This window comes from Oncorhynchus mykiss, chromosome 12, assembly GCF_013265735.2.
Source record: "Oncorhynchus mykiss isolate Arlee chromosome 12, USDA_OmykA_1.1, whole genome shotgun sequence".
Lineage (NCBI taxonomy): Eukaryota > Metazoa > Chordata > Actinopteri > Salmoniformes > Salmonidae > Oncorhynchus > Oncorhynchus mykiss.
The window spans coordinates 86,928,376-86,941,015 of record NC_048576.1 but is presented as its reverse complement, the minus strand read 5'-3'; the positions used below and the strand labels follow the sequence as shown (position 1 = coordinate 86,941,015).

At 45.3% G+C, this 12,640-nt stretch overlaps 1 protein-coding gene across 1 annotated transcript in view; it reads right to left on the bottom strand.

Annotated features, from left to right (window-relative positions):
• Positions 1-11,940, bottom strand: part of LOC110486866 (testis-expressed protein 2) — a 32,072-nt gene extending 20,132 nt beyond the window's left edge. The window contains exon 1 of the mRNA XM_036938975.1: positions 11,352-11,940. The gene's annotated coding sequence lies outside the window, so the exon portion shown is untranslated. The remainder of the gene's footprint in view (positions 1-11,351) is intronic.
• Between the last annotated feature and the right edge of the window lie 700 nt (positions 11,941-12,640).

Sequence of the window (12,640 nt, the reverse complement as noted above, 5' to 3'; positions counted from 1 at the left end):
CAGACTGGATTATCTTTAATCCTCCATATTAAAAGAGCTGTATGTCACTTAGGATGTGAATCACAGGGAATACACACTGCCAGACACACATAGCCAGACAGACACACATACACATTGCATGCTTACACACACATACATAGGCTTACACACAGTGACTGACTGGCTGAACACACACACATAAAGTACATGCACACACACTGTCATAGCACACCGTGGCACAGTTGTGACAGTTGACAGCGTGCGTTCCAATGAGTAACCATGCTGAGTGAGGGCTCAGAATATAATAACTGACAAATGAATATCAGGCAAATCTCTACTTAGCTCGCATAATCCAGACCCAGGATATTTGGAAGAATCATTCCTATTTCTATTTCTGTTAAACATGTCAAGTCTGGGCCAGTGACACTCCTGAGTACAGGGACAGTGATCCTCTCCTTTAAATCTGAAACATTGACTGTTCTACCATAGAGATAGGACAACTGGTTTATGCATGTGGTTCTAACCTTGTAATTAGAATGAGTAGAATGATTTACCAGTCAAATTGCCAAGATCAGCGCGGTTCCAAGCCCGTTCTCTTCATTCTCTTTCTACAGACCAACCACCCTTTTCACTGCTTCTCAGACTACATCAGATAAATCCAAACAAATGTCCCACATTCAAAGCTGAATGGAAACCAATTATAGTGCCATAATACATATCAAAGTGGCTATGAATGTGCTCTATATATTGTAGCTATATCAGATGTCCTCAGTCCTAGACCACAGTTCTTGCTGCTCCGCTGATGGGATCATTTGGGTTCTGTCTCTTTTACTTTTGATATTGGCAGTGGGTGAGTCTCAATTATGTCTTTGTTTCCTCGGGTCCCTCTCCTTACCTCCTTTGCAAAACCCATTGGAGGAAAAGATTTAAGGAGAGGAACATAAGATCTTCTGCTTGAATTGTTATGTTTTTCACCTAGTTCTCCAACTATGGGGGAGGGGCATAATAATAATAATAAATACAATATACACTACCGTTATACATTTTTTGGGTCACTTAGAAATGTCCTTGTTTTTGAAAGAAAAGCCATTTTTTTGTCCATTAAAATAACATCAAATTGATCAGAAATGCAGTGTAGACATTGTTAATGTTGTAAATGACTATGGTAGCTGGAAACGGCAGATTGTTTATGGAATATCTACATAGGCGTACAGAGACCCATTATCAGCAACCATCACTCCTGTGTTCCAATGGCACGTTGTGTTAACTAATCCAAGTTCATCATTTTAGAAGGCTAATTGATCATTAGAAAACCCTTTTGCAAATATGTTAGCACAGCTGAAAACTGTTGTTCTGATTAAAGAAGCAATAAAACTGGCCTTCTTTACACTAGTTGAGTATCTGGAGCATCAACATTTGTGAGTTCGATTACAGGTTCAAAATGGCCAGAAACAAATACCTTTCTTCTGAAACTCGTCAGTCTATTAAATGTTCTGAGAAATGAAGGCTATTCCATGTGAGAATAGCTTTCATGAAACTGAAGATCTCTTACAACGCTGTGTACTACTCCCTTCACAGAACAGCACAAACTGGCACTAACCAGAATAGAACGAGGAGTGGGAGGCCCCAGTGCACAACTGAGCAAGAGGACAAGTACATTAGAGTGTCTAGTTTGAGAAACAGACGCCTCACAAGTCCTCAACTGGCAGCTTCATTAAATAGTACCCGCAAAACACCAGTCTCAACGTCAACAGTGAAGAGGTGACTCCGGGATGCTGGCCTTCTAGGCAGAGTTGCAAAACAAATTTACATTTACAACATTAACAATGTCTACACTGTATTTCTTATCAATGTGATGTTATTTTAATGGACATAACATGTGCTTTTCTTTAAAAAACAAGGACATTTCTAAGTGACCCCAAACTTTTGAACGGTAGTCTATATATCTAAAAAGGGGATTGGAAATGATAGCTGACCTATCCCCTTGAAAAAATACATATATCCTGCTCTAATGTGCTTTGAGAAGGAGACTAGGACAGAGGAAAAGAGGAATCAAGATAGAACCAATTGAGATTGACCCAGTGTTATTACTTACTAGCATATATGGGCTTCCTCTAGCCTTTCATACTGAACCACTGTATACAATCAGGCTGATGTGAGAGCCTAGACATGGGTCTAATCTATAACAGATACCAATGGCATTATCTTAATCAATTTTGACTTCACAGTCAATCTAGATCAATCCACACCGACAGGGATAGTAAAAACTCTCTTCCTTCGAAATCCTTGAGTCAGCAAACGTTTGGCAGCATTTCAGACACACTCCTTGGTGGACAGGTTTAGTAGAAACTGAAACTGCAGCCACAGGCGCTGATATGGGTCCATATCAGGATCAATGAAGCTAACATCTTTTGAAGGTCCTTTTTCCATGGCCCAGTTGAGACAGTTGTGGAATTCTGTGGGTAGTGAGTTAGCCATACTGACTAAAAAGAATGCATGCTTCAATTCTTTATTCATCATTATAAGAAGATACATAATTAATACATTAACGAAAACATGTACTATTTTTAGTCGGTATGAGTAGTATTACGATTGTGTACAGGCTGGATCTATAGGCCTACTGCAGCTCTCTAACAGCCATCGTCTGTCAGGGTTATCTGCAATTCTCACCTACTCCTGGTTAGCCACAGTCAATGTGTAACAGCACTGTTTCTGCAGTATCGTGTGAGAAAATGGTCATATGGATTAGAACGCTATGCATACTGTATCGATGTGGTGTGTTGAACGAAGACAGGAGACCAGGGTGAATAGTTGACTACTGTCCTCTATGGGTGACTGTCCATGGGAAGAGATAGGAGACTAAGGTGAATAGTTGACTACTGTCCTCTATGGGTGACTGTCCATGGGAAGAGATAGGAGACCAAGGTGAATAGTTGACTACTGTCCTCTATGGGTGACTGTCCATGGGAAGAGATAGGAGACCAAGGTGAATAGTTGACTACTGCCCTCTATGGGTGACTGTCCATGGGAAGAGATAGGAGACCAAGGTGAATAGTTGACTACTGTCCTCTATGGGTGACTGTCCATGGGAAGAGATAGGAGACCAAGGTGAATAGTTGACTACTGTCCTCTATGGGTGACTGTCTATGGGAAGAGATAGGAGACCAAGGTGAATAGTTGACTACTGTCCTCTATGGGTGACTGTCCATGGGAAGAGATAGGAGACCAAGGTGAATAGTTGACTACTATCCTCTATGGGTGACTGTCCATGGGAAGAGATAGGAGACCAAGGTGAATAGTTGATTTCAGGAGAAGTAATGTAAGAGGACTGACTTCGATGAGTTTACAGAGACCAAAGCAGCTAGGCCACCTCTGGCATACTTACTGGGCAGCTTGCTCCCCTCCTCTCCTCCCCTCAACCCTGTGTCCAGATGTTTCAGATTAAACCTATTACAAAATCTTGCTGAGTTCCACCCATCCTCCTGTTACTACTGGGTCAAACACATTGATCGTCTCATCTTGGAACATCATTGGCACAGAGATTGATGATGAGGTCATTCTAGGGACACGTTTACCAATCAAATTGTCTGCAGAGGGTATTATGTTGTCAGAAAGGGGATGAATGAAAATAGGACGATTTGCTGAAAAGGTCTGCTGGTCATTATGTCTGTTATTATTATGTGTCCAGGGCTGTATCTATTCCTATTGTTTGCTGGACCTTATATCTACTTTGCTGCAATAAACACAAATCCATTCCAGCCTACCTTCAGAGAGAATTATTACAAACATATCGGGACTCCATCCCTGACTGCTCTGCTGTGGCTTCCATTGGGAGACCGATACAATATGTCAGTTTTACAGTATATTATCTCTGATGTATTATCCTGTCTTCTCACCAACACTCAGAGCCATGTCATCGTGGAATACTCTGCCACCAGAGGTTACTCATCAAAAAGCAAGTATAGCTTTAAAAAACAGATTTAAAAAAATTATATATATATTGTATCACAGCGTCCTCTCCTCTTTCTAAATATCTAATTGAACTGTATATAAGAATATGAGTATGTAATAATAGTGTGTAAATAGTATTTTTGTTGTGTATATACTGTATATACATTGTTATTTCATGTCCTCGTCTATCTGTTCTGTACTTTGTCATGTACAGAGCCTTCAGAAAGTATTCACACACCTTGCCTTCTTCTACATTGTGATGTGTTACAGCCTGAATTCAAAATGGATTATATTGAGATTGTTTTGTCGCTGGCCTACCTACACACAATACCCCATAATGTCCAAATGGAATTATATTTTATAAACGTTTACAAAGTAATTAAACATTTAAATCTGAAATGTCTTGAGTCAATAAGTATTCAAGCCCTTTGTTATGGTAAGCCTAAATAAATTCAGGAGTAAAAATATGCTTAACAAGTCACATAATAAGTTGCATGGACTCACTCTGTGTGCAATAATGTTTGACGTGATTTTTTTATGACTATCTCATCTCTGTACCCCACACTTAAAATGATCTGTAAGGTCCCTCAGTTGAGCATTGAATTTCAAACACATATTCAACCACAAAGACCTGGGTGGTTTTCCAATGCCTGGCAAAGAAGGGCACGTATTGGCAGAGGGGAAGAAGAAGAAAAAAAGCTGAAATGTAATATTTATTTGAGCATGGGGAAGTTACACTTTGGATGGTGTACTACTACACCCACTCACTACAAAGATACGGCGTCTTTCTGAACTCAGTTGCCGGAGAGGAAGAAAACCGCTCAGGGATTTCACCATGAGGCCAATGGTGACTTTAAAACCATTACAGAGTTTAATGGCTTTGATAGGAGAAAACTGAGGATGGATCAGCAACATTGTAGTTACTCCACAAAACTAACCTAAATGACAGAGTGAAAAGAAAGAAGCCTGTACAGAATAAAAATATTTTAAAACATGCATTCTCTTTGCAATAAGGCTCCAAAGTAAAACTGCCAAAAAATATGGCAAAGAAATGTACTTTATGTCCTGAATACAAAGCGTTATGTTTGGGGAAAATCCAATACAACACATCACTGAGTACCACTCTTCATATTTTCAAGCATGATGGTGGCTGCATCATGTTATGGGTATACTTGTCATTGGCAAGAACTTTTTGTCATTTGGCAAGAATTTTTTTAGGATAAAAAACAACAACAGAATAGAGCTAAGCACAGGCAAAATCCCAGAGGAAAACCTGGTTCAGTCTGCTTTCCACCAGACACTGGAAGACAAATTCACCTTTCAGCAGGACAATAACCTAAAACCCAAGGCCAAATATACACTGGAGCTTCTTACCAAGACGACATTGAATGTTTCTGAGTGGCCTAGTTACAGTTTTGACCTTAAATCGTCTTGAAAATCTATGGCTGTCTAGCAATGATCAACAACCAATTTAACAGAGCTTGAAGAACTTTTTAAAGAATAATGTGCACAAATATTGTACACAAATATTGTACAATCCTGGTTTGCAAAGATTTAATCGCTGCTAAATGGGATTCTAACATGTATTGACAGTATTTATGTATTTCTTCATCAAAAAATGTGCCCAGAAAATGTAAAACATGTTTTTACTTTGTAATTATGGGGGAGTGTGTAGATGGGTGAGAGAGAAAAAATAGATGTAATTCATTTTGAATTCAGGCTGTAACACAACAAAATACGTATGAATACTTTCTGAAGGCACTGTATGTCATGTATTGTCATGTTGTGTCTCTGTCCTTTCCTTTCACCCTGTCTCCCTCTGCTGGTCGTATTAGGTTACCTTTTCTCCCCCGCTTTCCCCCAGCTGTTCCTCGTCTCCTCCTGACTACCTCGTCACCCCGTTTCCCACCTGTTCCCTTTTTCCCTCTGATTAGTCCCCTATATCTCTCTCTGTTTTTGTTCCTGTCCCTGTCGGATTCTTGTTTGTTGTGTTTCATGCCTGAGCCAGACTATCGTCATGTTTGCTGTAACCTTGTCCTGTCCTGTCGGAATCTGCCGGTCCATCTGAGCCTACCTATGTTTGGTTATTAAAGAAGCTCTGTTTAAGTTAGTTCGCTTTTGGGTCCTCATTCACTCACCGTAACAGAAGAATCCGACCAAGAATGGACCCAGCGACTTCGGATCCTCTCCACTCAGCCGTCGAGATCCAGGGAGCGATGCTAGGCAGACACGAGCAGGAATTGTCTGCTGCTCGACATGCCGTTGAGACCCTGGCCACCCAAGTCTCCAACCTCACAGAACAGGTTCACCATCTCCGCCTCGATCCACCGGCCACTTCCAGGGCTTTCGAATCTCCGGAGCCCAGAATCAATAACCCGCCGTGTTACTCTGGGGAGCCCACTGAATGCCGCTCGTTCCTCACCCAGTGTGATATTGTGTTTTCTCTCCAGCCCAACACTTACGCCAGGAGCACTGCTCGTGTCGCCTACGTCATATCTCTCCTTACTGGACGGGCTCGTGAGTGGGGCACGGCAATCTGGGAGGCAAGGGCTGAGTGTACTAACCAGTATCAGGACTTTAAGGAGGAGATGATACGGGTTTTTGATCGATCTGTTTTTGGGGAGGAGGCTTCCAGGGCCCTGTCTTCCCTATGTCAAGGCAATCGATCCATAACAGACTACTCTATTGAGTTTCGCACTCTTGCTGCCTCCAGTGGCTGGAACGAGCCGGCTTTGCTCGCTCGTCTTCTGGAGGGTCTCCGCGCAGAGGTAAAGGATGAGATTCTCTCCCGGGAGGTCCCTTCCAGCGTGGATTCCTTGATTGAACTCGCTATTCGCATTGAGCGACGGGTTGATCTTCGTCACCGAGCTCGTGGAAAGGAGCTCGCGTTCTCCGTTGCCCCCCTCTCCGCATCACTACCATCTTCCTCTGCCGGCTCGGGAGCTGAGCCTATGCAGCTGGGAGGTATCCGCATCTCGACTAAGGAGAGGGAACGGAGAATCACCAACCGCCTCTGTCTCTATTGCGGTTCTGCTGGTCATTTTGTCACTTCATGTCCAGTAAAAGCCAGAGCTCATCAGTAAGCGGAGGGCTACTGGTGAGCGCTACTACTCCTGTCTCTCCTTCAAGATCCTGCACTACCTTGTCGGTCCATCTACGCTGGACCGGTTCGTCAGCGTCCTGCAGTGCCTTAATAGACTCTGGGGCGGAGGGCTGTTTTATGGACGAGACCTGGGCTCGGGAACATGACATTCCTCTCAGACAGTTAAGGGAGTCCACGGCCTTGTTCGCCCTGGATGGTAGTCCTCTCCCCAGGATTCAGCGTGAGACGCTACCTTTAACCCTCACTGTTTCTGGTAATCATAGCGAAACCATTTCTTTTTTGATTTTTCGTTCACCTTTTACACCTGTTGTTTTGGGCCATCCCTGGCTAGTTTGTCATAATCCTTCCATTAATTGGTCTAGTAATTCTATCCTCTCCTGGAACGTCTCTTGTCATGTGAAATGTTTAATGTCTGCTATCCCTCCTGTTTCCTCTGTCTCTTCTTCACAGGAGGAGCCTGGTGATTTGACAGGGGTGCCGGAGGAATATCACGATCTGCGCACGGTGTTCAGTCGGTCCAGGGCCACCTCTCTTCCTCCACACCGGTCGTATGATTGTAGTATTGATCTCCTTCCGGGAACCACTCCCCCCCGGGGTAGACTATACTCTCTGTCGGCTCCCGAACGTAAGGCTCTCGAGGATTATTTGTCTGTAGCTCTTGACGCCGGTACCATAGTCCCCTCCTCCTCTCCCGCCGGAGCGGGGTTTTTTTTTGTCAAGAAGAAGGACGGGTCTCTGCGCCCCTGCATAGATTATCGAGGGCTGAATGACATAACAGTTAAGAATCGTTATCCGCTTCCTCTTATGTCTTCAGCCTTCGAGATCCTGCAGGGAGCCAGGTTTTTCACTAAGTTGGACCTTCGTAACGCTTACCATCTCGTGCGCATCAGGGAGGGGGACGAGTGGAAGACGGCGTTTAACACTCCGTTAGGGCACTTTGAATACCGGGTTCTTCCTTTCGGCCTCGCTAACGCTCCAGCTGTCTTTCAGGCATTAGTCAATGATGTCCTGAGAGACATGCTGAACATCTTTGTTTTCGTTTACCTTGACGATATCCTGATTTTTTCACCGTCACTCCAGATTCATCTTCAGCACGTTCGACGTGTCCTCCAGCGCCTTTTAGAGAATTGTCTTTTTGTGAAGGCTGAGAAGTGCACTTTTCATGCCTCCTCCGTCACATTTCTCGGTTCTGTTATTTCCGCTGAAGGCATTAAGATGGATCCCGCTAAGGTCCAAGCTGTCATTGATTGGCCCGCCCCTAAGTCACGCGTCGAGCTGCAGCGCTTTCTCGGCTTCGCGAACTTCTATCGTCGTTTCATCCGTAATTTCGGTCAGGTGGCAGCTCCTCTCACAGCCCTTACTTCTGTCAAGACGTGCTTTAAGTGGTCCGTTTCCGCCCAGGGAGCTTTTGATCTCCTCAAGAATCGTTTTACATCCGCTCCTATCCTTGTTACACCTGACGTCTCTAGACAGTTCGTTGTCGAGGTTGACGCGTCAGAGGTGGGCGTGGGAGCCATTCTTTCTCAGCGCTCCCTCTCTGACGACAAGGTCCACCCATGCGCGTATTTTTCTCATCGCCTGTCCCCGTCGGAACGTAACTATGATGTGGGAAACCGCGAACTGCTCGCCATCCGGTTAGCCCTAGGCGAATGGCGACAGTGGTTGGAGGGGGCGACCGTTCCTTTTGTCGTTTGGACTGACCATAGGAACCTTGAGTACATCCGTTCTGCCAAACGACTTAATGCGCGTCAGGCGCGTTGGGCGCTGTTTTTCGCTCGTTTCGAGTTCGTGATTTCTTATCGTCCGGGCTCTAAGAACACCAAGCCTGATGCTTTATCTCGTCTCTTCAGTTCTTCAGTAGCCTCCACTGACCCCGAGGGGATTCTCCCTGAGGGGCGTGTTGTCGGGTTGACTGTCTGGGGAATTGAGAGGCAGGTAAAGCAAGCGCTCACTCACACTCCGTCGCCGCGCGCTTGTCCTAGGAACCTTCTTTTCGTTCCCGTTCCTACTCGTCTGGCCGTTCTTCAGTGGGCTCACTCTGCCAAGTTAGCCGGCCACCCTGGCGTTCGGGGTACGCTTGCTTCCATTCGCCAGCGTTTTTGGTGGCCCACCCGGGAGCATGACACGCGTCGTTTCGTGGCTGCTTGTTCGGTCTGCGCGCAGACTAAGTCCGGTAACTCCCCTCCTGCCGGCCGTCTCAGGCCGCTGCCCATTCCCTCTCGACCGTGGTCTCACATCGCCTTAGATTTTGTCACCGGACTGCCTTCGTCAGCGGGGAAGACTGTTATTCTTACGGTTGTCGATAGGTTCTCTAAGGCGGCTCATTTCATTCCCCTTGCTAAGCTTCCTTCTGCTAAAGAGACGGCACAAATCATCATCGAGAATGTTTTCAGAATTCATGGCCTTCCGTCAGACGTCGTTTCGGACAGAGGTCCGCAATTCACGTCTCAATTTTGGAGGGAGTTTTGCCGTTTGATTGGGGCTTCCGTCAGTCTCTCTTCCGGCTTTCACCCCCAGTCTAACGGTCAAGCAGAACGGGCCAATCAGACTATTGGTTGCATCTTACGCAGTCTTTCTTTTCGCAACCCTGCGTCTTGGTCAGAACAGCTCCCCTGGGCAGAATACGCCCACAACTCGCTTCCTTCGTCTGCGACCGGGCTATCTCCTTTTCAGAGTAGCCTCGGGTACCAGCCTCCGCTGTTCTCATCTCAGTTCGCCGAGTCCAGCGTCCCCTCCGCTCAGGCTTTTGTCCAACGTTGCGAGCGCACCTGGAAGAGGGTCAGGTCTGCACTTTGCCGTTATAGGACGCAGACTGTGAGGGCTGCTAATAAGCGTAGAACTAAGAGTCCTAGATATTGTCGCGGTCAGAGAGTTTGGCTCTCCACTCAGAACCTTCCCCTTAAGACGGCTTCTCGCAAGTTGACCCCGCGGTTCATTGGTCCGTTCCGTATTTCTCGGGTCATTAATCCTGTCGCAGTTCGACTTCTTCTTCCGCGATACCTTCGTCGCGTCCACCCGGTCTTCCATGTCTCCTGTATTAAGCCCGTTCTTCGCGCCCCCGCTCGTCTTCCCCCCCCCCCCCACCATCCTTGTCGAGGGCGCACCCATCTACAGGGTCCGCAGGATTTTGGACATGCGTCCTCGGGGCCGTGGTCACCAGTACCTCGTTGATTGGGAGGGGTACGGTCCTGAGGAGAGGAGTTGGGTTCCCTCTCGGGACGTGCTGGACCGTGCGCTGATCGAGGATTTCCTCCGTTGCCGCCAGGTTTCCTCCTCGAGTGCGCCAGGAGGCGCTCGGTGAGTGGGGGGGTACTGTCATGTATTGTCATGTTGTGTCTCTGTCCTTTCCTTTCACCCTGTCTCCCTCTGCTGGTCGTATTAGGTTACCTTTTCTCCCCCGCTTTCCCCCAGCTGTTCCTTGTCTCCTCCTGACTACCTCGTCACCCCGTTTCCCACCTGTTCCCTTTTTCCCTCTGATTAGTCCCCTATATCTCTCTCTGTTTTTGTTCCTGTCCCTGTCGGATTCTTGTTTGTTGTGTTTCATGCCTGAGCCAGACTATCGTCATGTTTGCTGTAACCTTGTCCTGTCCTGTCGGAATCTGCCGGTCTATCTGAGCCTACCTATGTTTGGTTATTAAAGAAGCTCTGTTTAAGTTAGTTCGCTTTTGGGTCCTCATTCACTCACCGTAACACTGTATTTGTATGTTTTATGTGGATCCCAGGAAGAGTAGCGGCTGCATGTTTAGTAGTTTATGGGGATCCTGATAAACTAAACTAAACACTACTGTCCTTACCTGACCTGTGCATGCCTGTGTAGGCCTCTTAATGTGGGGCCCTGTCAGGAGGGCAGGCAGGCAGAGAAATCTAACTAGTCTGGATTAAACAAATTATGTCTAATTGATGGGCATCCTATTCCTACATCAGACAAATAATCTGATGGGATTATCATGGAGAACAATAAAGCTGTCCTGACATTAGGGCATAAGGCTACACGCACAAGTGGTTGATGAGTGTTTATCCACCGGTTGCATCAGAGGTATTGTGTTTTGGTTTTGGTTATTATTCCCATGACACCCATAGGTATAAATGTAATTTCTACTTAGTTTTTGTTATTCAAACGTCTACAGGCCTACATGGAAAATGTAAACATGATCAAACTTCAATATGGGCTAATTCAAGTCCAATTTCAGGGCTCAGCCATGTAGGCTAAACAACTGCTAAACACAGGCCTATATTTTGTTGATAAAACATATATTCATTTCAATATCTTTGGCGATGTCAAGACATAGCCTACCCACTCAAATTTAGGGCTACTCACCTGAACACCATCAAAACGACAATGAAGGACCCATAATGTAGGCTATAGTCGATACCGCTATCCCCGTTGATTGACAGGTATGGAAAAAGACCCAAGTCACTCTCATTAAAATCAGTCGTCTTTCGATTTCGCTCTCAAAACTCTGTCAAAGCCGCAGTCTGACTGCAGAGCAGAGCGCAGCATTCTATATGTCCGAATACTGCACAGGGATGCACTGCAGTGGACTGACTAGAATAGAAACCCTGTTAAAATAACTTTGCTCACGTTTTGCATAGGGACGCGTTCGACTTGCCTTGCATGGCGTAGGAAAAAACTTCCAATCGATTTAATAGCACGGATAGCCTCTCGTAGCCTCACTTCGGAAGTGCAGATCGCCTGAACCAGCATGAACAGTAACGGTATGCGCCGAGACACCGCCATATAACCGAGGAGCCCTTGTTTCGCGTCTCCATCATCTTCTCCCCCTTGAAAAAGCGCCAAGCGAACTGAATAATCGGATTATTAGAGTCCTGGCTAGAGAGAGAAACACTAATCCAGATTAAAACAGTCGTACAGCAGCACCTATGTTGTTCTCGGCTCAGTATTAAAATACTGTCACACTTGTCTACAGGATAGGATCTTCACTCACACGTGTTTTGGTCAGCCTCTCAAACCATCACTTCTAAAAACGCATCCAGGTCTTTCTAGCAGTGCAATGAAGTAGAGTTATGTAAATGCATGGATTAAACTGAAGGTAAAACCAATGTAGAATAACATTTTAACCCCTCTGTGAATACTGTACACCACATCAAAAGAAATCCAATATCACCATGGGATATTTTCCTTTCAGACTCATACTGGTTAAAAATGTCCATCGGGGATACTGATTTATCCAACTGATGAACCTACTAATGGTAGTTTTCCTTGGACAGGTGAAGTTGAATGCTAAACCACAACCAATGTATTCTCCATTACAGGAGCAATCTGGAATTGGTACATACATTTTTTAAACTTTTACATTAATATATAGCAATTGTTTCTAGTAAAATATAACTTCACCACTATTTTTCAACAGTCTTGCTGCTGCTTAATTCATCCCTCTGTTTTTATCCATCTACATCCAGTGGGGCTTTTGTTCATCTGCCTCCCCATCCATCATGCCTCAGTGTGTGTGTGTGAGCACAGCTGGGGCCTGGCAGGATGTGTGTATATGTGTTTGGTTGTGCTTGCTTGAGTGTATGTATGTATGTATGTATGTATGTATATGTGTGTGTGCAGCCAGGTCGCTCATGATCCACTTTGACATCTGA